The 26,770-nt window shown below is 45.9% G+C and overlaps 1 protein-coding gene and 1 long non-coding RNA gene across 2 annotated transcripts in view; one reads left to right on the top strand and one right to left on the bottom strand.

The window, feature by feature from the left end:
- Kif6 (kinesin family member 6) overlaps nucleotides 1-26,770 on the bottom strand; it is a 314,938-nt gene that overhangs the window by 90,206 nt on the left and 197,962 nt on the right. The gene's annotated exons all lie outside the window — the stretch shown is intronic.
- On the top strand, nucleotides 3,722-5,813 carry LOC104872620. Its single transcript, XR_783231.2, has 3 exons — nucleotides 3,722-3,988; nucleotides 4,487-4,652; nucleotides 5,549-5,813. It is a non-coding gene; the product is annotated as an uncharacterized LOC104872620 (long non-coding RNA).

Here is a 26,770-nt window from a genome sequence, read left to right on the forward strand (position 1 = left end):
CCTACTTGGTGGCTTGCCTAAAGCTTAAAGAGTGGAACATTTTAGGAGGATGGAACCTGCTTAGTGTCCTTGTAATTATATTTTTACTTTTTTTTGTATAGAAAGGAAAGGGATAGGGCAAGGGAAGAACATACAAGTGCAGTTAACAAGATGTTCAAGCTTCAACTGGAAGATAAAAAAAAAAAAAAAACACATGCTACATGGGAAATAAAAATTAAATGGTCAATATAAATCCCTCTGTCAGTAATATCATTAAACATGAATGGGTTAAACAGTACAATCAAAAGGCAGAGACTGTCAGAAGGGAGAGAGGAATAAGAATCAACCACTTTACCTTCAAAGATGTGAACTGGTTGAAAGTAAAAAGATGGAAAAAATCATGGAAACAGCAACCATAAGAAAGTGAAAGAGACCATACTAATATGAAACAGACTGAATTAAAAAAATTTAGGGCCAGGGATATAGCTCAGTGGTACCATTGCCTGCCTTGCAAGTGCAAGGTCCTGAGTTCGATCCCTGGTACAAAAAAAACAAAAAACAAAAAAGAAAACAAAACAAAACAAAAAGTCCCACAAAAAATGTAACTAGAGATAAAGAGGGGCACTTTATAAAGATAAAGGGTAAACCCAACAGGATGATGAAGTGATTGCATACAAACAACAGAGCCCTAAGAAAGTTGAAGGGGCTCTGAGATTTCCATACCCTGTAGTCAATAATATACAGGATAGCAGGGCAAAGATCAACAAGAAATAGAGGATGTGAACAACATTTTAAGCCAACTACACCTACAAGATAACCATAAATATTTCCCAGCAATAGCAGGACACACATCCTTCTCAAGGCGTATGAAATGTTCTCCAGAACAGACCATGTGTGAGACCATAAAATGAGCCTTAATACATTTAAAAGGATTAAAGTCATTCAGAGTGTGGTCTCTGGTTACAGAGTGGTGGCAGGGACAGCCAAAGTGGATCAGAGAGCAGAGTTGGAGTAGGAGGAGCGGGGCCAAGGAGCAGAGCACAGGGAGGAGTGGATGAGCAGGCAACACAGGGAATGCCAGGGCTAGAAGTTCACAGCTCAGAGTCTAAAAGCAACCTTATGTGAATGAAGACCGAGGCATTACCAGCACTGCTGTCTGGCCGGTGAGTGAGCTGCACGATGGGGCTAAGTTCAGCCCAAATCCCTGCCTGCTGCTCCTGCATGTGACACCGGAGGTCCCTGGCTTCTCTGCAGGAGCACCATGGACTCGTCCCAGCAGAACGTCTGAAGGAACTGGTCTCAGAGCCTCCAAGATGGGATCTGCTGCATGCTTAGCCTCGGCGTTACCTAAAGAGGATGCCCAGGAGACCCAGGAGTGTGGCCAGGTGACACTTATATAGGGTCGGGTCTAGGAAACAATGTACTTTAGGTAGGAATGAGGAATAATGCATCATTTTTCATCTATAAGGGTAACAATCTACTGATGGATGTTCCCACCTTCCACTTTCGGAGGGAGATGTTAATGCCATCCTGCTCCTAGCACACCTGCGCGTGTGAAAGAGAACACCCTTCTCAGCATGCACCCGGCTTTCTAAGGGAGCCCAAGATTCCTTTACGGCTGCCCTTTTCAATGTGGGCCCCCTTCAGATCATATTCCATTAAGATGATACATGTTTTCCTTCACTGGAGCACCATAGAGCTCTTTTCCCCCTTGACCTTTTGTTTTATGCTGTAGAGTAAAGTGCAACATGGAGTTACGACTGAAATTTACAAAGGCTGGGATGCCAAAGCCGAGGCCTTGAGTTGGCCAGGAGTCTGCAAACCTTGGTCCAGCAACAGCTCAGGACGCAATCTGAAGTGTTTTGAATGTCAGCAGAAAGGTGACTCCCTCCGTTCTGTTTTCATTTTCCTCCCCCTGCCCTGGTTCCCTTTTCCACTGGTATCTTTTATAGTCTCCAGTCCCTTCCTGGTGGCAGCCTCGCCAGTGTGGAGGTGTGGTCCCACCTCTCCCCAGGAAAGCTTCTGCTGCATACTGTGCAGCTGCATTTGCTGCCCGTTCAGTTGCTCTCTCTTCTTGCTTTCCGTGGTGCCCTGGCAGCCCACACCCAGCCTTCTCACTGACTCTTGCCTGGCTGTGCACTCTGCCCACATGGATCTACCATGCTCTCTCTGGACAAGGAACCTGGTCACACAGCCAGGCTGGAAGTTCTGTGCCTTGAGTCTCCCTTACGTGTGGTCACTTCACAGGCCCTCCATGAAGCCACTGGCGCTCTGCGAATGTGTGCCCATGATGGCTGCAGGCTATCCAAAGGGGCCTGGGTGTCCTAACCCTTAATGCCATCAGGAGGGGCGAGAACAGTGAACACCCTCTGCCAACAAATTCGTGCATTGCGGAAATGTGGAAAGGCCTCCACACCTCGAGCCTCCTCCCCATGTAAGTGCTTTAGCACTGAGGAAAACGAGTCCCCCGATGTAGAGACCTATTGAGCATCTACGTCGAAGGTGCTCCTGTGGCCCTTCCAGAGAATAAACAAATGCCAAGGAAGCCTTACGGCAGAAGTACAGAAGTACACTGTAGGTCACTCCACTTCCTGCGTCTTTAAATGGAGCCTCTAACAGCTGACATCCGGGGATTCCAATTGTGGGCGGGAACTCCTAGCCCCTGCGGTGCCCCGAGTCCACATCTGCAAGCTCTGTGTCCTCCAGCAAGCAGCAGCTGCAAATCCCTCTCTGGAGCCCAAGCCTCCAGCTCTCTACTGACTCGCCTCTTCCTGCCCTTCACAAGTGTACTCCTGGAACAGGGCTCCCTGGCCTAAAACCTTGTCCCCGGCGGCCTGGTTTCTGTCCTCAGCTCCTCCCAGAAGCTCATCACCTCCTTGTCCGGTGACACTTATAACCCCTCCCGATTCCCTTAGCTCCGCTCCCTGTCTGTCCTGCTCAGGTTCACAGCAGGCTCCTCTCCTTCAACGCTGCCCTTTTGCTCTTTCTTCTCCTTCAGCCAGGAACTTTCACGTCACTGGGTGAGAATATGATTCCCAAATTGTTACCCTTAAAATGGCTAAGACTTGAAGATGAACTGTTGCACTCTTGCCTTTTGTATTATCGGGGAACGAAGCGGAGCTGCATGTTAGAAACAAAATCCATGGTCTGAGGCATTCACGGTAGGAAATCAGGCAGATGTGTGGGGGCCTCTCTAATAGTGAAAAGTGAAGAACAAGAATAATTAGCAATAATAACATCCCCTTCTCCCCCAAACACACATAAACCTCAACGTATTCCAATGTGGCAATCTAATTTTTAAAAACAGTAGCTGCTGGGCTTTCTTGACCTTGCTGAGAAATCAAACCCTCCCATATTCTGCATTGACAGGTGAGCCCGGGTAGGGCCCACCCGGGGAATTCGCACACCCTCTTTTTGTTTCAACGCCACTACACTGCTAACGCCGAGAGAGTCTCCACTTATAGAAAGGTGGTGTGTTTTCCCACTACTAACTGAGCACAAGATACTTCTACATTTAGACATTTGCAAAAGAGAAAGGAAAGGAAAAAAAAAAGAATGACAAAATCGACTTGGATAAAAAAGTAAGAACTTGCTAGTTTGTCTGCACACGTGCGATGGAACCTGGGAGGTCAGAGCGCCACGGTGCACACCCTTCCCGAGCACGGGCTCCCGTTCAACGGATGACAGCGGGAGCCACGCTCCGGGCTGTCCCGTGGCTCGAGTCCTCCATAGCCCCCGCTGCTCTCCTGTGGTTGTGGCGTTCAGGGTCCCGTGTCAGGCAGAGACGAAATACCGCAGAGTATCAGGCGCTCCTTACCCGGCCAATGCCGTATGAAATGGATTTTTAGAATGATCTTTATGAAAATTGGTTAAAATGGAAAAGAGAGATAAGCTGCTGCTTTTCTGCAAATTTCCCTTATCTGAAAGATGTCGGCCCCACCATACAGGATGAGTGACTCCAGCTGATGGATGGGTCGAAATGAAACAGAAATTGGGGTTCGAACACTGGGTAGGGTTATTTCTGGCTTGACTCCTACATTTATTTTCCCTTCTGTTGATGCGTTTCACTGATTAATTTAGTAACCTGAGTAAGGCAGGACACATCTTTCTCAATGAATAATTTTCTTTATGGAAAATTCATTTGAGTTTTGATCCAGGACCGTGATTCTGACCATGACGATACCACCCACTTCTGTTCTTTATTTGCTCTCTGGAAAATCCAATCCTTGGCAATAGAAAAAGAGAAGTCTTCCTTAGAGACTTCGTTTTATTTCTATGTGACCTGTAGAAAAGCTATTATCTGAAAAAAGGCAACAACCAGAAGGGGATCTTTGACAGGGAAATGTTTAAAGAGAAAGTGAGCTTTAAGAGTCTGAAATATTTTAAAATCTTTGGTTATACGAACAAATGTGAAGCAGGGAACATTAATACAGATAGCTGTTCTGAGATCAAAATATCATTCTCAAAGAAAATTTCCTTCTGGGGTAAGAGGTCTTTTTAATTGCAGGTCTTCAGCAGCCAAGGTAACTAGAACACAATAAATGCTCAATAAACCCCTTCTTTACCAGCACAAATGAAGGACGGCGTTCAAACCTTGTACTTCATGTCAGAAAGCCAGACTCTCAAGTATTTCCATGGGGTAATAATTGGTCACAGAAACATATTGATATACGGTAAGGCTTGCTGAGAACTGTGCGTTGTTAAGTTGCGATTTGTGAACTGTGGCCTCGAAAGCATAGCTCAGGGCCGCTAGCCTTACAGAGTGCTTTCACCTCTAGCATGCAGCTGCCCTGCCCCAAGGGGGCCCTCTGCTGTGCGCAGAATCAGCAGGGTAGTCATCCAGATGTAGTAGTTTCTCATGTACCCGTGGGTGGATTCAGGACAATTGCTGTGACTTTAGAGCATCACAAAAGCCACTGTATTCTTGTTGTTGTTGCTGTTGTTACTGAAAGTGAGGCTAATCCTGCATCTTTTGCATTTCTTAATGCCAGAATTCCTCCACTGAAACTAAGTTTGCCGTGAGTTAGGAAATGAATAATTTTGGAAAGAGCTCCGGTTTGGAGTTCAAAAGGCCCAAGTCAAAACCCTGCTTCCCCTTTATGACTCGTGTGACCCTGGGCCAGTCACTCAAGCTCTCCAAGCCCTGTTCTGCCCTGTCTGTAAAAGGGTGGGTAGTGGAGAGGGGAATAACTGCCTTCCCCGCCTCACAAGTGTTGTGGGGTGGAAGCGTCACAGTGGACACAGATCACATAGATGGGCAGTTGGTGAGGTTCTCATCCTTCTTTTGCTGCCCCTTTCTGTCTCCTTGCTCCTCTGTGTGGACTGAAGCTCCTGATCCAGTACTGGGCTTGGCATGACTATGGCTTAGCTTTACAAGACTTCCTGTGACTAAGGGGCAAGGGGCATCCTTGTGGGCAGGGGCCGGGTTCCCTGCTTCTGAAGTAGGCCTTCCTTTCAGGCCACAGCTTAGCCTGAGCAGAGCAGGAAGTCACTCCAGGCAGCAGTGCACTGTGGGAAATTCTGCTGGGGCCCTGCTAATAATGGCTTTCACCCTCTACCCATCTTGCAGTGGCATCCGGTTGACTGGAGATGGTGTAAAACAAACAGTTGGCAAATGGACTCCTGAAGAAAGGAATTCCATAAAGTCCACAAAACTAACAAGCGGACAGTGGGACCTGCTTTGCTAGTGGCATTTGGTGTGGCAGCGTGGCTCAACAACAGAGAAGCAAAGAAACTTAGATCGAGACTCCAGCCAATGACAGTCTGTGACACCCAAAGGAGCAGAATGCTGGGTGGATTCTGAGGAGAAACAAGGCTGGAAGGAGCCTGAGGAAACTGAAGTACTTGCTAGGGTTTTTTGTTTGTCTCTCTTCTGACTTACGAATTGGGTCTACAAAAAGGGCTCAATCATACCAGCTCCAAAACACTTTGTAGATGAATAAAACCATGGAAATGAGCTGTGAGGTTCCCATTTCCCCTATTCCTCATCTTTCTGGGGATGAGCAATGCATGCTATCTAAGATTCTCCCCCGCTTTAGCCTAAGGCAAGTAATTGATTCATGCTCAGAGTACTGTGTGTCCTTGCTGAATGTGTGTGTGTTGATTCTGAAACTGTGCTGTGAGCTTATCATTTTTTATGCTTCTTGAGGGAAGGATCGTATCTAATTTAAGATTTATAACTCCAATAGCATGAGCACTTATTCTGTCATTTATCTACTTATTCATACAAACATTTATTGGATTTACAAATCTGGACTGAAAATCTTCTTGGTAGCAAGGCATTTGGGAAGACTTTTGGAGAGATACAGAAGTGATGAAATCAGTTCCCTAAGTAAAAGAGATTAAAATTCAGTGGCACCATAGACATATGAAAAAATGCTCAACTTCACTTGAGAGAAAATTGAATTGGAGCTGCACAAGTGTTTCACTCAATGGACTAGAAAACCCATCAAAAGGATAACCCAATGTGTCGGTGAGGCTGTGGGAAGCAAGCAAGGGTTCCAGCTCTTGTGGTGGGAATAGAAAGAAGCATAGAAAAATCTCCAAAGATGGCAATGCAGAAATCTCTATTAAAATGGTGAATGCATGCAGCCTGTGCAGTCAGTTTGTAGAAATTTATTCTATGGATGTATGTGGCACACATATGAAATAATATAAAGTTGTGTGTTTTTATTTTACAGCACCGTCTATACTGGCAAGAGATTGTTAAAAACAACCAGCAATATGGAGCTGGTTCTCCACATGATGAAATACTTTGCAGCTGACCAAGATGTGGGAAAATCTGCAAGATCTATTTTTAAGTGAGAAAACCAAGTCCGAAGAAATTTTGTATAGTATGCTTTTTGTTGTAAAAGAGGGAAGAGAAAAATATACATTAATATTCGCTTGGGTTTGCATAAAGAAACTCCAGAAACATAGGAGAGGAAATAATGAAAATGTTTAAGAGAGGTGGCAGGGACATAATTTCAGGTGGGAATGAGGGCAACTCCCTTCCTATTGTTTTGATTTAAGAGCCATATGGATGCATAACCTCTTCAAAATGGAAAATAAATGGGTTTTAAAGCATTCATGGGGAAGATACACACACGTGCCAGTGGTATGTACAATACACATTGCCACCTTATTTTCTAATTATATTTAAAACTCCTTGAGGAATGAACTGCATAAAAGCAGTTTGAGATAGGCTGGGGATTTAGATCAGTGGTTTTGCCACTTGTCTCGCAAGCCCAAGGACCCGAGTTCGATCCTCAGTACCAAAAACTTGAAAACAACAACAACAACAACAACAAAATTTTGAGCTAATCTTGCAGGCAGCTTGTCCTTCCCAGTTTTTCCTATAAACCCTTCCTGGATTTATCTTCCCAAAATTCCCCTCTGGACAGATTGCCAGAAATGATCCCGTATGCTCGCAGCATCAAATCCAAACATCTCTATTTGGCTTTGAGGCTCTGCACTAACCCAATAATTTAAGGTCTATCACTGAGGACCCCAACAGGCATCATTTGCTCCCTTTGGGCCTCTGTGATGCCCGAGTCACTGTGCATCCTTAACTCTGCTTCTGCAGGGCCACTGTGGGCTCTCAGAGCTAAGGACAAAGGGACTACACACACACACACACACACTCTCTCACCCAGCCTGCTGGGATTGGTGGCACGCAGTTACACAAACCACACACATCTTCAGCTTTCTGGGTCTCACTAAGAAGAGGCTGCCTGGGTTGCAGCTGTCAGGAATGGTTCCATCCCAGTCCACCCCCTGCTTGGTGTTTTGAATGGGGTTTTAGGGACATGGAGCCCGATTCTCAGCCAGATTTCTGTTAACTCTTAATCACATCACAAGCACCCTACTTGAGACTAAGCTGAAATTCCAACATTACTGGGTATGCGTGAGGGGCACTGAGGAGGGCAGTCCTCTGTGGTGTCTACCTGCACGTGGGTTCCTGCCACCGCTACCTCCGTCACCACCCACTGGGGAAGAGCCAGGAGAAGACACGCGGTCTCCAAAGGACAAGAGGACAGTGTTTGTCCCTAGCCCCTTAGAGCCCCAGGCTGAGCACTAAGGAGCAAGGGACTGGAGGCTGTGCCCAGAAAGGGTCATCTCCACTAGGAAAGCCAGGAGTCACAAGGCACAGCTTAGAGGCTGTGAGGATACCACCTACCCACACCAGGGTGGATCACAGCATGGCTCAGGGACAGTGAGAATGGGGGTGGATTTGGGATTTTTTGAGGATTTTCAGTTTGAGTAGGGTAGCATGGAGAGAGCAGGACAAGAGGGGCCTCCCAAACTGCACAGCAGGGGGGCACCACTGTGGAATTATAAGACCAGCAGCTCTGAGCAGTGCCAGATGCCCACAGGAGTGTTCAGGGTCCCTGGGTGTGCGAGGGCCTCTGCAACAGGGTGACGGTGGAAGTAGGGACACAGTGGCAAGTGTCGGGGACGTGTGGTTATTTCTGTTAGTGTAACCTTGTCCATACCCCAAGCAGACAGGATGCCTTGAGAATTTCAGCTGACATCTGCTTTTCATGAGCAGCTCCTCATGGCTGCCCTGGGCCTTGATGTCACTGCTCATGAGCACACACTTTGAGTGACACAACTCTCAGCTAGTACTAGGAATGGCCGGGAGGTTTCATCCCGGGGGCTGACTCCTTCCCATCAACTCGTAGCAGTGGTTTGGGGGTCTTGCTTGCTGGGAGAGGACCGTAATCTACTGCAGATGTCTGCTGGAGCACGGAGTGGGAGGGTGCATTTTCTGTGGATTTGTCATCCTGGCTTTCACCTTATAGACAAGGAAACTGAGCCCTGGGGAAGGGAAGTGGTTTGTTCTTTACCAACCGAGAACCAGAAGCCAAGCCCCTTCTCTCTCTCTATTCTGGCCTCTCCATTCCTTTGTCAAATTCTTTCGTTTATAAATGAAAAAAGAAAGGATAATAAAAATAACAAATGATACCAAAATTTGATTTAGTCAAGAATTTTAACCTTTCCCCCCCTTCCCCCTCCCTTCTGCACAAGGAACCGAGTTTTTCACAAAATAGTAAACAGATTTGAGATATTCCTCTTTCTAACCCTCTGGCTCTCCACCTACCCTTTTCTGAGCGGAACTAGAGAGCCCAAGTAGTGGAAGAGTGAGTAGGGAAATGTTTGGATGGTGCACAAACCAAGTGAATCATCCAGAAACAACAGTGCCCATTACTAACCTTGTGGGCACCAAGATCCTTTCCTCCCCATCACTGCTTTTTGCTGAAGCCCCTTTCCCCATCATGGGCACATTCCACCCCATCCTGGCTCCCAGTCTGATTTGTGCAGCTGGGTTTATGAAGAAGCGGTGATTTTTAAGATTTCTCACCGGACACATCCCATAATGAATCACTGCGCTGAGGTGTACCTTTGTCTAGCATCCCACGTTTTTTCCACTAGCATTTTCAAAGGTAGTTGCACCCTCAAGATAACCATTTGAGATCCACTGGAGAGCAGACTTTGGGCCAGTGCATTTCCAGCATCTGAAAGAGATCTCAGGTTTGACCCTGACAGAAAGGGCACAGGCACTTAAAAGTTCAGCTGCTTTTCCAAGCCTTTATCCAAGACTCCAAGGCGAAACTCGAGGCCTGTTACTGTAATATCCGTAATATTAGCCCTAAGAGAAAAGGAACTGGAGGAAAAACACAGCAGTGTTTCGGAGTCAGTGGATGAAACGAGACAGGTTCTGACGGAAGACAAGGTATCTGAACGTGACATTTCTCGGAGACTGGCTGCTCCATGCATTCCAAAAATATTTTCTGAATTCTGACTGAGGGCCAGGAACTGGGGATTAAACAATAAATCAGCCATATCGCATGTTCTTCAACTCATGACAAGAGGAGGAGGCTAAACACGAGTGCGGACTCAGTACAGGGTGACAAACGCTAATGAAGATCAGGCCCAGTGGCTGATGGGAAGACTTGCAGAAGCAACTCGAAGGGACTTAACGCCCACTGTCGCTCAGGATACGCTTAGTGTGCACTGCCCTCCACGTGCACATGGGTGCATCTGGCTTCGTTGCCTTAATACACTGTCGGGCCACGTTTTCAAGGTACTTCTTTTCTGTACGGCGCCCGACTTGGAGTAATGCTTAATAAACAGTTAGATCTCAATTATTTATTAAGTGTATGTGGTGTAAGGCAAACAGTAGAGAAGGCTTACAATGGCGAATATATTCAAACACATTCATCCGCACATCCAAGGAGATTACAGTGCAGCAAGAGTAAAGGCGTAATGGGACAGGACCCTGTGCAAGAAAGGGTGGAAAATGGGGCAGCAGAGAAAGCTGGAGATGCAGACAGGCCAATGCCATGTTAGGGACCTTGAACTTTATCGTCTAGGTAAGAGGAAAAAAGCCCTACTGCTCATCAACTGGTAGAAATGACTGCTGGGAGGCTGTCTTAGTCACTTTCTCATCACTGGGACAAAATATTCAACACCTATAACTGAAAGGAGGGAAGCTTGTTTTGGGTCACATTCCAATGCAGAGTCAGCAGGCTGAAAGTCACAATGGACAGCAGAGGGGCCTGGCGGAGGACAGTTGCTCACAGTATGCGGGACAGGAAGCGGAGAGCAAAGGGAGGAGCTGGGGAGGGAGATAAACCTCCTCCGACCATACCCTGCCTGATAACAGCAAACTAGGTGTCCCACCCCCATAATGCAATCATCTTTCAGAAGCCTCACCTAGGAGTGCATAAGGCTTGGTGGGGAGGTTTGAAGATAAAAACCATAAGAGAAGTCTAGCAATTTTCATTTCTTTCTTCTGGGAGGCTTGAACCTCCATGTAAGTGGTATGACCTTCCTGCCCAAGAACCTTGTGATTACACGGAGAGACAGAGAAGCAGCGGATCCACCCTTCCAGGACACTGGGCAGGCAGATGAGCCTTCCTGGACCCTCAGCCCTGGCCTGGTGAGGGTTGCTGGGTAACTCTCTTGGACATCGTGTAGAACAGAAAATTCACCCAGCAGGCCCTTGTCTAAGTTTCTGGTTCATGAAGTTCATCCTTGCTGCTTTACACCAGTGAGTTTTGAGACAGTTAATTTTGCAGTTATAGTGAGTTAATAGAAATAATGGTCTTCAAGCTTTTACTGGGGATCGAACTCGGGTCCTTGAACTTGTGAGGCAGGCAGCGGAACCACTGAGCTAAATCCCCGGCCCCTTCAAGATTTTTAATTGAAATGCATAGACAGAAGTATCTTTTCTGGAATACACACATATGTGCATACTAGGAGAACTCTGAAGTTTATCTCTGGCCACAATCTTTGAAGTCTAAATGGGTGAATATTGAATTCAACATCATTTGTAGAATTGTGAGTGATGGGTGATAATGGCACTGAATAGGTGGCATGAACCCAGCAATATCAGGAATTAAACAAGGAAGGTCACTCGAATTTATTGTTACTATCTGAATATTCACTTTGAATTATAAGTAAAGCATGTGCTAGATGTGACTAGAGTGAAAAATCCCTTTATGTGATCTGTAGTATCTATATCTATTTAAGTATATGGAATTATAAATGTACATTTATTACTGTAAGACTGAAAGGAAATAATGATAACTGATACTACATACAAAACAGCTTTTTAAAAATTATTATAAAGAATAATAAAGTACATATTAGAGTAAGAACAACACTGTATACTGTCTTTCTTCTTCTTCTTTTTTTTTTGGTACAGGGGACTGAACTCGGGCCCTTGCGCTTGCAAGGCAGGCCACCGAACCGCTGAGCTAAATTCCCGGGCCAACACTGTATATTTTCTGAGCCAACAAATTTTTATAAATTTAAAGAGCAATAAATAATGGAAATTTAATTGTATTGTAATTCTTCTAATTTAAGAACTGAATTTATTTTTTGGTACTTAATTCAACTGAAGCCATGACTGACAAAATATAATTATTTGGAAATGTTCACATCTCTTAAGGTTGAATTAAAAGCAGAATGAGCATCAGTTTTGCCACCCTAAAATTTCTTAATATGGGATGGCAATTCCAGAGCCTAGGCTCCTAGTAGATTGCTGTAGTGGATCCCACTTTGGCACTGAAGGCCCACAGATAGCCCTTGCTGGGAAACGCCTTTCCCTCCCATGAAGAGTCACCAACCCCAAGGCCATGCGCTCCCAGAGACTGGCCCCTGTCCCCCAGCAGGGACAGCCCCGGAGGACCATCCTGCAGCCTGTGAGCTTGCTGTGGGGCTTCTTCTCAGCCCAACTTCCCTGTCCAATTCTACTTGATCCTCTCCGCCATGGTTGTCAAAGCCTGGGGCATTCCTTCCCTCTGTCATCACTGACTCAGACAGGATGAGGAGGACGGAAGTGTAAGAAGAGAGGGAATGTCAGAGGAAGGAGAGGCCTGGAGATCATCCTGATCCTCTGTAACACAGGCTCCTGTGCGTTTAGGTTTGCACTGGGCAGTTCGAAGGCTGTAGAGACAATTTCATACCTGGCCATTTGAGAGGTGATTGCTTCTGCTTTGAAACAGCAAACTTCTAAAAATCTAAGTATTAGTTGATCTCAGGGATTTAGTTCATCACGGGGTTAGGAGGGGGTGGCCTCAGCTTCAGGTGAACATTAGCCCATGTCACTTGACATTTGGTCAATATGTATTCAGAGAACCTTGTATCCTCCTATCTCTCTCCATTCATTCACCCATTCACCCATCTAAAACAAAATCTCACAGATAACACTTCCCCTTGCAATGATTTCTATTGTTTAGTTTTTAAAATTGTTGACGATGACCTAAATTACATTCCTGATCCAGTACTTCTGGTTGGGGAAAGGAAATGCCCCAAGGGAGAACTTGCCTGAGATGGGCAGTGCTCTCCAGAGGAGGTGTCACCGGCAGTCTGGCCGCCCTGTCAGGCAGGGTGGGGAGGGGATCCCCGCTGCCCCCGCTGTGTGACACTAGTGTGAAGATCTCCCGTCTGACGCCTTGCTCTCACCCATGCTCAATTACCAACTCCCTGCTGCTTCTGTCCAGGCCGCCAGGTCTGCCTGGGACTCTCTCTCTTCGCTTTGCCTGGCCAGTGCCCGATCACCAACTGCTGTTTCCCACTCAGCACTCGTGGAGACGCCCACCTTCCAGAGACTGCCAGGCTGGACTGGATGCTTCTCTGTGTGTCCAAAACCGACCGCTATCTCCTTGGGTCTATTCGGTGGCCGCAGACTACGTCTTTCAGTCCCTGGCATTGTGGTTGGCACTGGGTCAGCACAAGGTAAACATCTGCTGCGTGAGCGATATTTCTCTAAACCTATACACATTCCTATTACAGAAAGGCTATCTTGGTCACCTGTTCCCCAGTCAGGCATTAGAATGCCAGCTTGCTTGGCAAACAATACCATAAACTCTTGTCCATGGATGGGTTGCGAATTGTAGCTTTGTCTGTTGTGGGTTCAACTGGCATGAGCCAGTGCTCATCAATCTCATTTAATATGGGGGGAGCAAAAAATTTATTTTCTAGAATGGCAGAGGTGGCAGTTTTATAAAATTAAGTTTATTGGTACATTCTAGGTATACAATACAGTTACATTCACCATTGGGATCTTGTACCTCTACATGACAGGTCTTGGTTCTCATTTTTTTTTTTAGAGGTTGCAATTTTGCCAAATTAATATCATTTCCTGAAATCCCGAGACCAGTCACCTGACGTCTGAAACACTGTCTTGCTCCGGGACATCAATTTTACGTGCACAGATAATATTTGAAATCTAAGTCCCTTTAGGGTAGAGTTACTCTCCGTATCTTCAACAAAATTAAAGCGATAATAACTAGAAATACATTTTAAGGTATTTAGGATTTTTCTTAATTTTATATAAGATCTGTTTTCTAATTGCCTTCAACTAGTTGGAATTTTTTTTTTTTTTTTTTTTTGGTACCGGGGATCAAACTTGGGTCCTTGCTCTTGTGAGCACTATTTTGGTTTTTGTTGTGAGATTTTACTATATATTTTTTTCTTTCTTGAGGCCATTTTGCTAAGCAGAGTTATTAAGAATCTTCCACATTGTTTCTGACTAAGACACATAAATTGGTGCTTAGTGAACACACCTGATAATTTAAAACTCAACGATGAGGCAAGTGTGAAAGGGCATATCTGTAATCTGCTGTTTCCCAGAGTGGGCAACTGAATAACAGGGATGGGGGAGAGGGAGAGAGAGAGAGAAAGGAGGAAACAGAAAAAGGGATGGGTGGAGCTCAGCGCTAAGGGTCTGCTTCAGTCCTCAGTAGAAAATAAAACACTCAGAGATATTCATGGCAGTGGCTTTGAGAGCTACATCAGCTGGCACGCGGGTCTGCATGGACTGTGTGGTTCATGTTATTAACAGATAACTCATTTATTTATTTCTTATGAGGGAAGGGTAAATATCCACAATTCCAGCCAGAATAAAACTGGAGAGCGAAATGTTCAAGCGGGAAACATGGAGAAGAGAAAGGGACGAAAACTGTGACGGTGCAGAAGGACTTAGCTCCTCTGGGGGTCTCAGGCTTCGGGGGTGGAGCCCAGGGGCTGGTTCAGTGAACTAAGGAAACAGCTGGCGGTACAGCCAGCCGCAGGAATGGGAGAGGACAGAGTCCTGTTAACGAACACTCCAAACATTACAGAACCACTTCCTGCGAACCTGGAGGCACTGTGACTTTGTATCCTTATCCTTCAACTCAGAAAGAAACGCAAAGGTCTGCTTTAGTGCACGGGGCTCAAGGATGATGGGAAGCGGGGAATGAACCACTGTTGGCACATTTGACCCTTGACGTTTCCGTTCTTATCCTCTGGCCAAGCTTCGCCCTTGGGTAGATGTAAAAGTTCTTCCTGAATTACATGGAGGTGAAAATGTGCACACGCAAAGGACAGACTTGGCCCTGCGTATCTTTCCCAAGATATTAATAAAACAATAGAAGTGTAAAGGATTGTTGGGCCTTCAGAGTTCTTGCTTCTGATGAGCAAGGCCAGGGAGGTCGGAAGCAGGCATCACTTCCCCAGTGGACAGGCTCCACCTCTGTGCTCCGGAGCACCAACGTCCTCTCCTGGACACTTACGCAGAGTCACAGGGCACCGTGAGCACAGCCAGCGTTGCAGAAGGATGTGCCCAGACAGGGTGAAACAAGAATGCACAGGGCAACACCCCAATCAGGCGAACAGACACCTTCCCTCTGAAGGCAAAAAACGTGAGTCCTCACATCCTTGTGGATGACAGAAGCAGGAGTGCCTGCCCCAGGGGAAGAAGTGCTGGGTCGGAAACCAGGTAAGTGGTTTTGAGTAAGGTTTGGGACGCAGCAGCTATCAACCTTGCTGTGCGCTAAGCTTTGGGTTTGTCACTTTCACAATAAAATGGTTGGCTGATAGGACTGATATGGTGTATTCTACTGCTAAGATTCTGTGATTTTTCTGAGATGTAAAATTATAAAAGTGCTCCACCAGCGGTCAAAGACATTGGTAAAAGTTATAAAAGGGGAAGAAGGAGGTGAAAACAATGCCTCATCTGAGAAGATTGTGACAGTGCTCAGAAAAAAGCCCCGCACAGATAATGATGGGTAATTACCTGAGCTGAGCGATGTTGGCATAAGTGGTCCCATAGCTTCCTCGCTAGTGCCAGGCTGTGTGGTGGGCACCATGCCTTTGCCAACCCCACATGCACCACTGTCTGCACATGGTGTGTTTTCCCAAAGATGGCCACGTTCTTCTAAAACCTCATCGATTGCCACCGAGAGGCGGCGTCTGCTTTTCTTCCTCTTCAGTCTGGGTGGGGGTGGGGGTGGGTGATGCCGCTTGTAAATCATTTGTAACCCACAGAATATGGCTCAAGTAATTTTTCAGGGCTGCTGAAGCCAGGTCCTGAAAGACAGTGCAGTTCCTGCCTTGTTGGCTGGAAGACTTCCTCACTCTTGGGAGTCTCCAGTGGCCAAGGAAGGACTCCGGCTGCTGCGATGCTGGGGCTGCCACGCTGCATGGAAGCCCACTGAGACCGCCTGGGGAGGCCTTGAGAACACCTGAAAAGATCAACTTTGCTGGCCTGGCCTCAACGCACGGTTCCTGCTCCAGCCACCACTGCGCTACAGCCACCTGAGAAGTCAGACCCACCCGCCAAGCCCTCTCCAAATTCCCCATCCAGAGAAACCATGAGATGCAATAAAATTATTGTTACTTTAACCCACTGAGCTTCTTTAGAGGGTTTTGTTACTTAGCAATAGCTTATCAGCAGATTTTGGTACTTCTGATACCTGAAATGAGGAGGGTGCATTTCTGTAAATAAAACCTGTAAGATGTGTCACTGGCATTGGGACCAGGCAACAGTAGGGAGCCAGAAAATACTCTTGGAGTCTGTCAGGGGAAGCTAAAGCGTTCTAAAGATAATATTGGCAGAAGCCATGAAGAGGCTCTTGGTGAAGGCTCAGAGGAGAAGAAGGGAAATATTAGAGCTGGAGGAAAGAAGGCTCTTATTGTGTAGTAGTGGGAGGCTGGCAAAACTGTCCCCAGCAGTACTGTGGAAATAGAGATGGTGCTAATCAATTCAGTGCACCAATTCAGTGGTACTTCTGAAACTCTGTGGCTGGGTAGGCTTAATCTAGCCTACATTAAGACGAGAGATGAGAGTGATGCATTAAAGGACAGATTGTTCAGCTTTTGAGTAGATGCTGGAAGAATTTTTAAGGGCCCAGAAGACTGTCTTCAGCCAGCAAAGAGCTCTTGAATTAAGCAATGGTTTCCCGGAAAAGATGACATCCAGGGTAAGAGTGTAAGATCTCTTGCTAAGACAGCCCAAAGATCTGAAGTACTTCTCTGACTACTTCAGAGAGACAAAAGGTCTCCAAAGGACCAGTGGGCATTCCTCATGGACACACATGGCTACACAGTGGAGCTTCTCATGATTGTAAGGGCACTGTGGGACAGAGGTCCATAAGGGGCTAAGGCAGAAAAGGACCCCCCCACCGAGGAAGGTCATGGGTGTGGGTGTTTTCTGATGGAGTGGATGACATGCAGTGGTGCCTCGGTTGTCGGAACTCAATCTGCTCCTAATTTGCATTCAAACACTGAAAAGTTCGAGCATGTTCCCATAAGAAATGATGGAAAACCAAATAATTGGTTGCCAGGGCCCCAAATTACACTTATAAACTCATTTTTCCAGAACTTTGACAAATTTCGAAATGATTTAACAATACCATGGTTCACAGTTTTCCTCTTAGCTTTCCTGCTGGTATCACTAACTTGCTTTGGAGCCATCGTTACAGTACTTTACGTAAATAAAGTACCCCAAAAAAGCACAATGAAGAATGTTTTAACACCCTCACACAAGCACTCTATGTTGTCTGGGTGAGAGTGGCGCTCAGACTCAAGCTTCGTCACCCTTTGTGTGCAAGGCAAGAGGCAACATGTGACTGGCTCTTGGCCTGTACAGGTTTTTTCAAGTTGGATTTTTTTGGCTCGACTTTTGAGCAAAGATATGAACACCAGGCAGATTTTTCTTATAACTGCTGCTTGAATAGTCGAGCCATTTGACCAACTCAGGTGGAACTATGTTGACACCCAGGAAGCTAACAGTAGCTCGGACTGAAGGAGACCGTGTAACATGTAAAGGAGGCTGTGGAATCCCAACCTCTTGCGAGTAGAAGGAAGCTGAGAAGTTTGTTCAGAAGTGAGCCACCTCTTATGGAAACAAGGATGAGCCATAGACTGGAACTAAGAACTCGCAGGGCAGAGCCAGGAGCCAGAGAAAACAATCCTCAGGAAGGATAACTGGGTGCTAGTAAAGGACCTGGAAATATGGGTTTTCTAACTGCTATGGCCCAGTAACTGTCATGGCAATTTCCCCCCTTTCTGAACAGCAGCACTTACTGTGGTCCTCTAAAGTTGGACACTACGTCCAGGATACCCACTGCATGCTTTGTGTATGCGGGGTGGTGACTTGTCTCTGCTGGTCGCCAGCTGAAGTATGGACTTCAAAATGGAAACCACACCAGGACCTTATTTTAGATCTGGACCTGGAACCTGATGCTTTCTGAAGGCTCTTGGTTTTTATGGGAAAATTATAGCCTGAAGCACAGTACCTGTTATATTTAATGTGATATTCTTTTCTCCTGGACAACAGAACCGTAATACGTCTTACTTGTGATGCTGACTACTTCGTGCCAGAAAATAACCCCCTTGAAGCAGGAATGAAGTTCCTCTTTGACCCGGATGTAGTTCAGGGTCTTCCGTGTATTAGGCATCCATTACATGCTTGAGGAAGTGAAAGTAATCTTGGGCCCTTCCTCCTTCGTCCAAACCTAGGGAATAGACTCTTCCTCCCCACTGCAGAATACTTAGTTCTAATACTCTCAGTCCTGAATGATTCAGAAACTATTCCCGCAAGATAAATTGTGCATGTTCTGGAATTTTAGAGCTGGAAAAGACCTTAGAGGTCCAATAGTTCAAGCTCTTCATTTTGCAGATGAGGACACTGAGGTTTTATTGGTCACTGTGATGATGATAAAGTGGTTAGGGTGAGCCACTGAAGGCTGTGGAATTAATGACAGAGCCAAGACTAGAAATTCCTCCTAGAATTCCAAGACTAGAATTCCATTCTTCACTGAACGCACTTTTCTGCTATTTGTGAGCCTGCTGGTCTGAGAGTTTGCTATTTGTGTAAGATTCCTTCCTTCTCTGTTTCCCTTTGATGTTCACTATGGGATGTTCAACAGAACCAGGACCTAACATTCAAGCCATTCTACTGAATCCCTTTTTAGTAGTTCTGGAAAATGTTTTTCTTTTGGGTGGAAATATTAAAACTATTGCCTTGGGCAAAGTTTGTCTGTGAGTTTGAATTATTTATGCCAGAGACTGTGTGTACCTCCTTACTACTGATAAAGAAAAAAAAAAAAACTAGGTAAACTATTTTCCAAATAGAATAATTTTCTTGCTTCCATAGTGTTTTATTCTGGTTTCTGTGGCTATAGCTGATTATTACAGCTGGGTAATTTATAAAAAAGGAAGGTTTATTCAGTCCATGGTTCAGGAGGCTGCAGGACCCAGGTCAAGGGCTATGTCTGGTGAAGGTCTTCTTGTGAGTGGGACCCCGGAGAGTCCCAAGGCAACATAGGGCAACATATGGCCAGTAGCATGCATAGGAAGGAGGCTTGTACAGCAGATCCACTTTTGAGATAATACCCCCCATCTATTAAGCAATCTATAATCCAGCACTTTGATGACTTAATCATGTCTTAAAAGTCTCCCTCGGCCCCACTTCTTAGTAACTCCCAATGGGCACTAAATTTCAACATGACTTTTGGTGGGACTAAAATTCAGACTGTAGCACACAGTTATACACATCCCACTGAATGTCAAGCTTCTCAGCAGCTGCTTTGGCCTGGGCTGTGACCTTTCCCATATGGGCTCTCAGGGAGCTGGGGCTCGAGCTAGACTCTCCTTCCCTCTGGGTTGTAGGGCCTTCTCTTGGCCTCTTTGGTGAGGTTTTGGCATTTTTCATCAAAATTTTCCCTGATGCCTGTTGCACAACTTTCTACATGAGGAACATTATTTGTTTCCAAGAACACTAAGAACTTTCTTGGTATTCTTGGAAAAAAAAAAAAACTTACTAAAGAATCCACTTCCTCTTTAATCATTTAGGGATTGTAAACATGGAAATGTGGATTCCCCTACTCTTGCTGCTTTCTTTTTTGTCTAATGTTTATTGACGTGCTATTTAGAAAATAAGAAAAAATTATACCTAATGAGGGAATCTGGGTAGTTCCTACTATGCTACTTTGCACACAAGAGAACTTAATATGTTTCTGAATGTAAAGCTGCACGCTCAGTCAGTTGCCAAGTCCCAGGAACACTATTCAGTATTAGGCACTAGGCTGTTTACACAGTAAGAAGAAGATACAGCCTTTTTCCATTACGGTAAGAGGTTGTTTAGTCAAGTAAGTGATAAACAAAAGTTAATGCTTGGTACTCAGTAGGAAAATAATTTGAAAGGTATGTTGTTCAGCTTTCTGTAACTATAATAAAATAATGGAAATAATTAACTTATAAAGAGAAAAAGACTGATTATGGCTCACAGTTTTGGAGGGTCCAGTGCAAGACTGGGAGGACCCATTGCTCTGGGCGCCCGGTGGGCACACTGGGTGGCAGTGGTGAGGAGCTGCTCACTGCACAGCCAGAGGCAAAGGCATATGAGCTAAGAGGCCCCAGTGCCACCATCCCATTGACCTAAAGGCCTCCTACTAAGCCTCACTTCCTTCCAGTTCCATCACCTCCCAATAGCGCCACCCTGGGCACCCATCCCCGAACACGGTTGCCTTTGGACAAGGGACTTCTAAACCATAGCGAAGTCTCAGGTGGTTAGGAGGCATGCTGGTGCAGTATAGAAAAGGCAGACACTTGAAACCATGTTTTGTAACAGAAGTGTAGAGGACTATATAATTGGAACAAAAGTATGTTTTAAATTTTATAACGAACTAACCAATGTCCCTGGAACTCAGAATTGTTAAAGGAAAAACCCGATGTTCAGGTATAAACGAAGATGCATTCTATTCATGGAGGTAAAAAGAAAAAAATCTACTGTGATATTTTCTTGTTCTATATCCTCAGACCTCTTTGAGGAAACAAACAAACAAAAAAATCAAAATGAATGAATGGCGAAGTACTCCCAGTGGGAAATATTTAAAATCTATAAGAAATGCCACTTACGATTTTCCAGATGATAAAGATAAAGGGACACGGGCATGGTGAGCCTGCAGAAAGTCCCCAAACAGGCCAGATGTGGCCTGGATCATTTCTAATCGGCTTCCAGACGTATTTTTCCACATCAAGGGAATTTCAAAGGGGAAGTGGAGATGGGGACATCGGAAGTGCCAGATTTATTTAGGGAAAGGAAATAAAGTTAGGAAAAAAAAATCTGCATCTGCAACTCCCACACCCCACGTTGGTGGTCACTCCAGAACTAACCAGTCACCAAGAACATTTCCGGCAGATGAGATAAGTGAATTCCCAAAGAGCCACAGAACGGATGAATTGCTGTAGTTAAATCACTGTTTCCACAGCATTCCTGTTCTTTTAAGGCCACTAGCTGAGGGATAACTGTGCGGGCCCATTTGCTCTGCTTGTCATAGTGCCACCCTAAATAAAGTGCAGCCGGAATGGGACAGACTCCCACAGCCTGATGATTTGCGGCAGCGAGGAGGCACAGCCCTTGTCTTCTGGCTCCTGGCATTCCTCACAGGCACCCTGTGTGCCCAGCCCTGCCCCAGCCCCAGGGGGAAGCTGCCCAGGGCTGGTGAGCTGACAGTCCCTGCTATACTTTGTTCCCGTTTCCTCAGGGGCCACCTTTGTGCCTGACTCACGTTGCAGGAAGCTGGGATTCTGTGGGAGCTGAAAGTTTTTATGCAAGTAAAAGGGGTGGGAGATGCTGGATCAAATAAGTCTAAAACATGATAGGTTAAACCAGCGGTGGCGAACCTATGGCACGTGCACGGCACCTGGCCATTTGTTATCACTGAAAGCTCTCAAAGGTTTGCCATCGCCGGGTTAACCAAAACAAGTGGTTACACAGGGAGATTTCCTGGACTCTCAGTCAATGAATGCAGAATGGCTTCTGAGGAGGGAGAGTTTACTGTTCTGCATCCTCCACACTTTTGTGACTCGAGAATCCCCTTCTCATGGAGTTTCCGTCAGGACTATACGCTGTGGAGAGGAGGAAACAGCTGCCAGGTTTGGGGGATGGAGTCAGGGGCGGCGAAGCCCTTGGTTTCCTGCGAATATGCAATGCGTTTTGTGTGCTGTTAAAATCAATGCACTGGGACACCCACAGGGGGCTGGAGGCTCCAGAGTGAGAGACAGGCCTGAGAGCCAAGTCCGAGAGCCGTTTCCTCTCAGGCTGCTGAGGTCGGGGCAACTTGAGCCAGATCTGCAAGCTAATTCTTCGATTCTTTCTCTGGAGTGTCAGCCTATTTTTCTTCTCTCATTAAACCGTAGACTGCCTGCTCTGCTTCTTCCAATCCCATGAAATCCCCATCCCATTCCATCCGGCTCCAGTTTATCACTTACTGAAGGGGAGCTGCCCACGGTCCCTCAGATCTCACCGCCACATCACACCTCCTCTGCCACCGGGCTGCAGCATGGCCGCAGCCACAGCGTGCGTTTCAAGTGGCTTAATTGGTCCCCACAAGAATAACGATAGAGTAGTACTAACGTTTCTCAGACACTACTTGCAGCACTTTGCATTAACTCTAAATGATAACATAGTTAATGCCGGGCATGGTGGCGCACGCCTGTAATCCCAGCACTCGGGAGGCGGAGCCAGGAGGATCACTGTGAGTTCGAGACCAGCCTGGGCTACGTAGTGAGTTCTAGGTCAGTCTCAACTACATAGTGAGACCCTGTCTCAAAAACAACAACAACAACAATAACAACAAAAACAAAAATAACATAGTTAAGACTCACAGCAGGCCCTGTGAGGGGATAAGTAATTTTCCGTTTCCCTTGTGGCCAGTGGAGCCCAGGCCCCTCCCCTGCTCCCCCTGCTCACTGTCACCCAAGGGAATGACATTTAGAGAAGAGTGGGCCTCTCTTTGCAACTCTGAGATAATCAGGGTGACTTAATCTATCTTTATGGGAGCATCTTGCTTATGGAGAAACTACCCATTATGTTCAAAGTCTGAAGTCAACAGAAGCCATTTCATAGTGATAACATTTTCACACTGAACTCAGAAAGATGAGGACAGATTCAGTCGATTTACTATATGGCTAAAATGAGTCAAAGCCTGAGTAAATATAGGTTTTTGCTTCAGGACCTCCTCTTGCATTTTTGAGGCCCTACAGACAACTGGCAAATTTGTGACATTCTACTCTGATTTATAGTGTTTAATCAAATTACTTAAAAAGTCTCACACTTATACCCGATTTATAAGACTGTTACCACGCTAGATGAATTGTTAGGGTCACAAAAGAAGGATTCCAAGCTGACGTTTTACAATTTTAGGTGCCTGGCTCTCTTACACAGACAGGCTTGACTGCAGAGGCCCTGAGGCCAAGTCCAGCTCCTTCATGGGCAGCAGCTGGACGGCACTAAAAATGGAAAACTGCTGGTTCTGTGCAGACTCCCTTTTGCAGTTTCAGTAAGTTCCTCGGTGACGGGAGCCAGCCTGCCAAATGTCAGCAACGGGATCCGGTCCAGTGTAAACACTGGCCTTGTGCAGCTAATGCATTGAATTAGTGCAGCACCATTCCCGCTCCGAGATGACTTTCTGGTCCAACAAAAGCAGATCTGTTGGCGCCAAGAGTGGCAGGGCTGTCAGGTAGAGAGGTCAGCGTGGTGGAAACCCACTGTCATTATCTGAGTCTGGGGAAGACCCGGAGGATGGACGGCTTCTGATGGACCCCTGACCTGGACTCAGGCCTTATTTTTAACTTCTTAATATTCCAGGTGGATGTGTGAAAAGTGTGGGCCCAAGGATTGCATCAATTTACCAATCAGTCCATTGTAGCACAGATTCCGAAGCTCTTAGTGACTAGTCTAAGGCAGGCTCAGAAGCCCAACTTGTTCCATCCAAGTGAGAAATGCCATCCTAAGAGACAGTTCCCTGTGGTCCCGCCACAAGGAGGGACAGGGACAGCGCCTAAGTCATTCTGATCAACCCTTTGCTCTGCTGTCCTTCCTTCCTTTTCTCTTCCCGCCACCAAGTACTCCAGCTTCCTGTTTTCCCAAATATTCTTCTTCTAGAGGCCATCTCCCTGTCCTCTGTACTATAGAGCCATGTCCTCTTGAGATCCACTTCACATTTCTAGCAGTGAACATCCAGGAAACACATTATGAACTACAACATCAGCACGGTTATCGGGACACACATTCTTGGTTGTTCATCTTCAAAGGCAGGTTCTACCCTGTGAATTAGGAAAGTAGAATGTCTACAAAGGTAAGAGCTCCAGAATTCTCAACTTTCAGGTGCATCGGAGTCATATAAAGAACCTGTAAGGATCCACTGGGCCTGTGTTCAGCAACTGGCTACGGGAAGCTCCAGATTTGGTGCAGAGACATTTCTGGCCACTGTGGAGACCAAGCCTTCCCCTCTCTCCCAGTCCCCTTTGATAATTCCGAAGCCATCAGGTTTGACATTCATCTGCCTTAGGTGATACAAAGTTGGGGATTGGGAGAACTGGTCACGCTGAAGGTAAAAGGAGGGACAGAACAATGAATGCTCTAGAGGCTGAAGCTATCACGGGAAGGAGAAGGCTGATGGCCACAAACAGTTTCTTCTAGAACAAACTGTTCTTTTTTTTAAGGACCAGGACCAGAGAGTAATGTTTTTTCCCTTTGTGGGCCAAACTGACTCTGTTGCATCTACTCAGTCTGTCACTGCAGTGCAAGAGCAACTTAAACAATATGTATACAAATAAGCACGACTGTGTTCCGATACAACTTCATTTAGAAAAACAGGGGCCTGGCTCCAGGCTGGGGGCTGTATGTTATAGAGCTGACAAAATGAATATATTCAAACAAAATTGTAGAGGAAGAGGAGATGGAAGGTTTGAGTTCTAACTGCATTTAAACACCGTGTTTTAAAAAGCAGCTGGCAAGGGGAAAGCTGATTAGCTCACTCTGTGGAGGTGGACTTCCCTTCCCCTTTTAGATGGAGAACACCGTCATATTCAAGCCCAACAATTTTTCACGGGCTCAGAGAAGTACAAATAAATAGAAATGGGAAAAAGACATGCTAATTAACAATGGCCCATAAATGCTTTTGAAACAATGACTGATCACCCATCAACACAGAGGACACAACAGACAGAGGCTGAAGAAAGAACAAAGGACATGGAGACAAAGGACCTTTACTATGAGCTGCGTACTGGGCTGGGCGGTGGGGATCTGGGGGCTAAGGTCCAGCCCTTGAGAAAATGAGACACATGGGGCCAGGGATTTAGCTCAGCGGCTCTGTGGCTTGCCTCGCAAGAGCAAGGTCCAGAGTTCGATTTCCGGTACCAGAAGAAAAAAAAAAAAGAAAGAAAGAAAGAAAGAAAGAAAGAAAGAAAGAAAGAAAGAAAGAAAGAAAGAAAATGAGACCCATGGTACACAGGCCTCTGTCAGAAATCAGTGTGGCAAAGACCTGGGAAGGGTGACCTGTCTCAACTTGGAAATGGAGGCAGCTGCACACAAAGCCTTCAAGGATGAAGAGCAGGTGGTCAGATGATTTCTCTTAAATAAAGGGGAGAATCAATGGGCATTACAAGAAGAGGTAAAGGAACACATCAGTGAGAGCCTCCTGGGCCACAGGCTACCAGTGACTCAAAGGCGATGCCAGACTTCCTGGCTGGAGGGACTGACTATTCCTGGGGATTGTACGAGCGCATTCTCTTTGTTCAGGTCGAAAGGCTTTTTCTATGGCAAGTTCAAATGCTGAGAAACAGGAACGCCCGCTTAAACTGCTCAGGAGGATTAAAAAAAAGGGGGATAGGCGACATCATGAAGAGGAGCCCCACTGGAGACTGAAAACCAGGAGTTTAACACCGAAACAGACCTTGGCCTCGTGTTTCATGGGGCCCCACGTAAAAATGGCCGCAGCTCTCTTCTGAGCGGTCCCGCCCACGGGTATGGTGGTCCAGGCGCATCCCTGCCAGCATTCTCCCACTACCACCCTTCTTCCGAGTTCCCTGCCCGCTGCGTTTCTTGTTTCTCCTCTCCAATCACCGTTCTGATTTTCATCGCCATCGTTAAACCTCCGACACCTGATTCTAAAGTAGAAAGGCAGTTTCCCCTAACCGGGCCTCTCAAATACCTCCGGTGCTCTGTATGTCTGGTCTGCCAATCTGGAATAGAACTACAGTCATCACCAAGGGATGCGGGAGATGCCCAGAGAGAGAGAGAGAAGGAAACTCCGAGGGCGGCTTCTCCCCACCACCAGCCAGCGTGGAAGAGGCACCCAGCGGGCCAGCGTGCTGGGACATCGGTCTACCAGAATGCTAATACACAAATCAACTGCGATGCCACCATGCGTGTGTAGCATCTAAAACGCCGAGAGGGGTCTGTACGTGTGACACTAAATTAACCTCCAAGAAACAGGAAGTGAAAAACGCAGTTTCAGAATAACAGCCTTCACCACGCTGTGGGCGAGGGTCTTTGCTTGATGGGAGAGCGACCGCCAGCACCTAGCGCAGCTCCAGGACAGAGCAGGCACTGAACCTGAATTAATGAGCTCATAGGAAAAGGTACAAACTCATTTACATAAAAGAATGCTATGGATGTATAAAGAAAAACTAGAATACATTTTTATATACATAGAGTACATATGCTACGTATTTGTATGTTATTTATATATTTTTAAGTAGCACTAATAAGTCTTACTATTTGTAATTGTAACATATGAATATATTATATATCGTGAGTACATATATCATTTATATGCTTGTATGATTTATATAAATGTATTTATATAAATGAATATGCATTTATGTAAGAACAATAAATATATATATTATTTTTAGAACATGTGTATGAACTAATAGATTATTTATATATTTTAAAATAATATGTAGCTTAAAAATGAATAGTAATAATGAAGTAGAGGACGTGATCTCACACCCAGAGTCATTACAGGGGAAGTGGTAGGGGACCGGATGGTTAAAGGAAACGGTGTTATTTTAAGGTTCTTATTTTTTTCAAAGGAAAAGGTGGCGAGTATTATTACTTGTGAAGTGAAAAGATCGCACTTTCCATGACAGTCTTTGTGTGGCTGCATCGCCACCTGTAACCCAGAATGAGCTCACAAAACCCTGAGCCGCGGCAAACTTTGGGGCTAGGTGCCCCCCCCCCCCC

This window comes from Fukomys damarensis, unplaced genomic scaffold (genome assembly GCF_012274545.1).
Source record: "Fukomys damarensis isolate Sample0158 unplaced genomic scaffold, DMR_v1.0_HiC HiC_scaffold_20, whole genome shotgun sequence".
Lineage (NCBI taxonomy): Eukaryota > Metazoa > Chordata > Mammalia > Rodentia > Bathyergidae > Fukomys > Fukomys damarensis.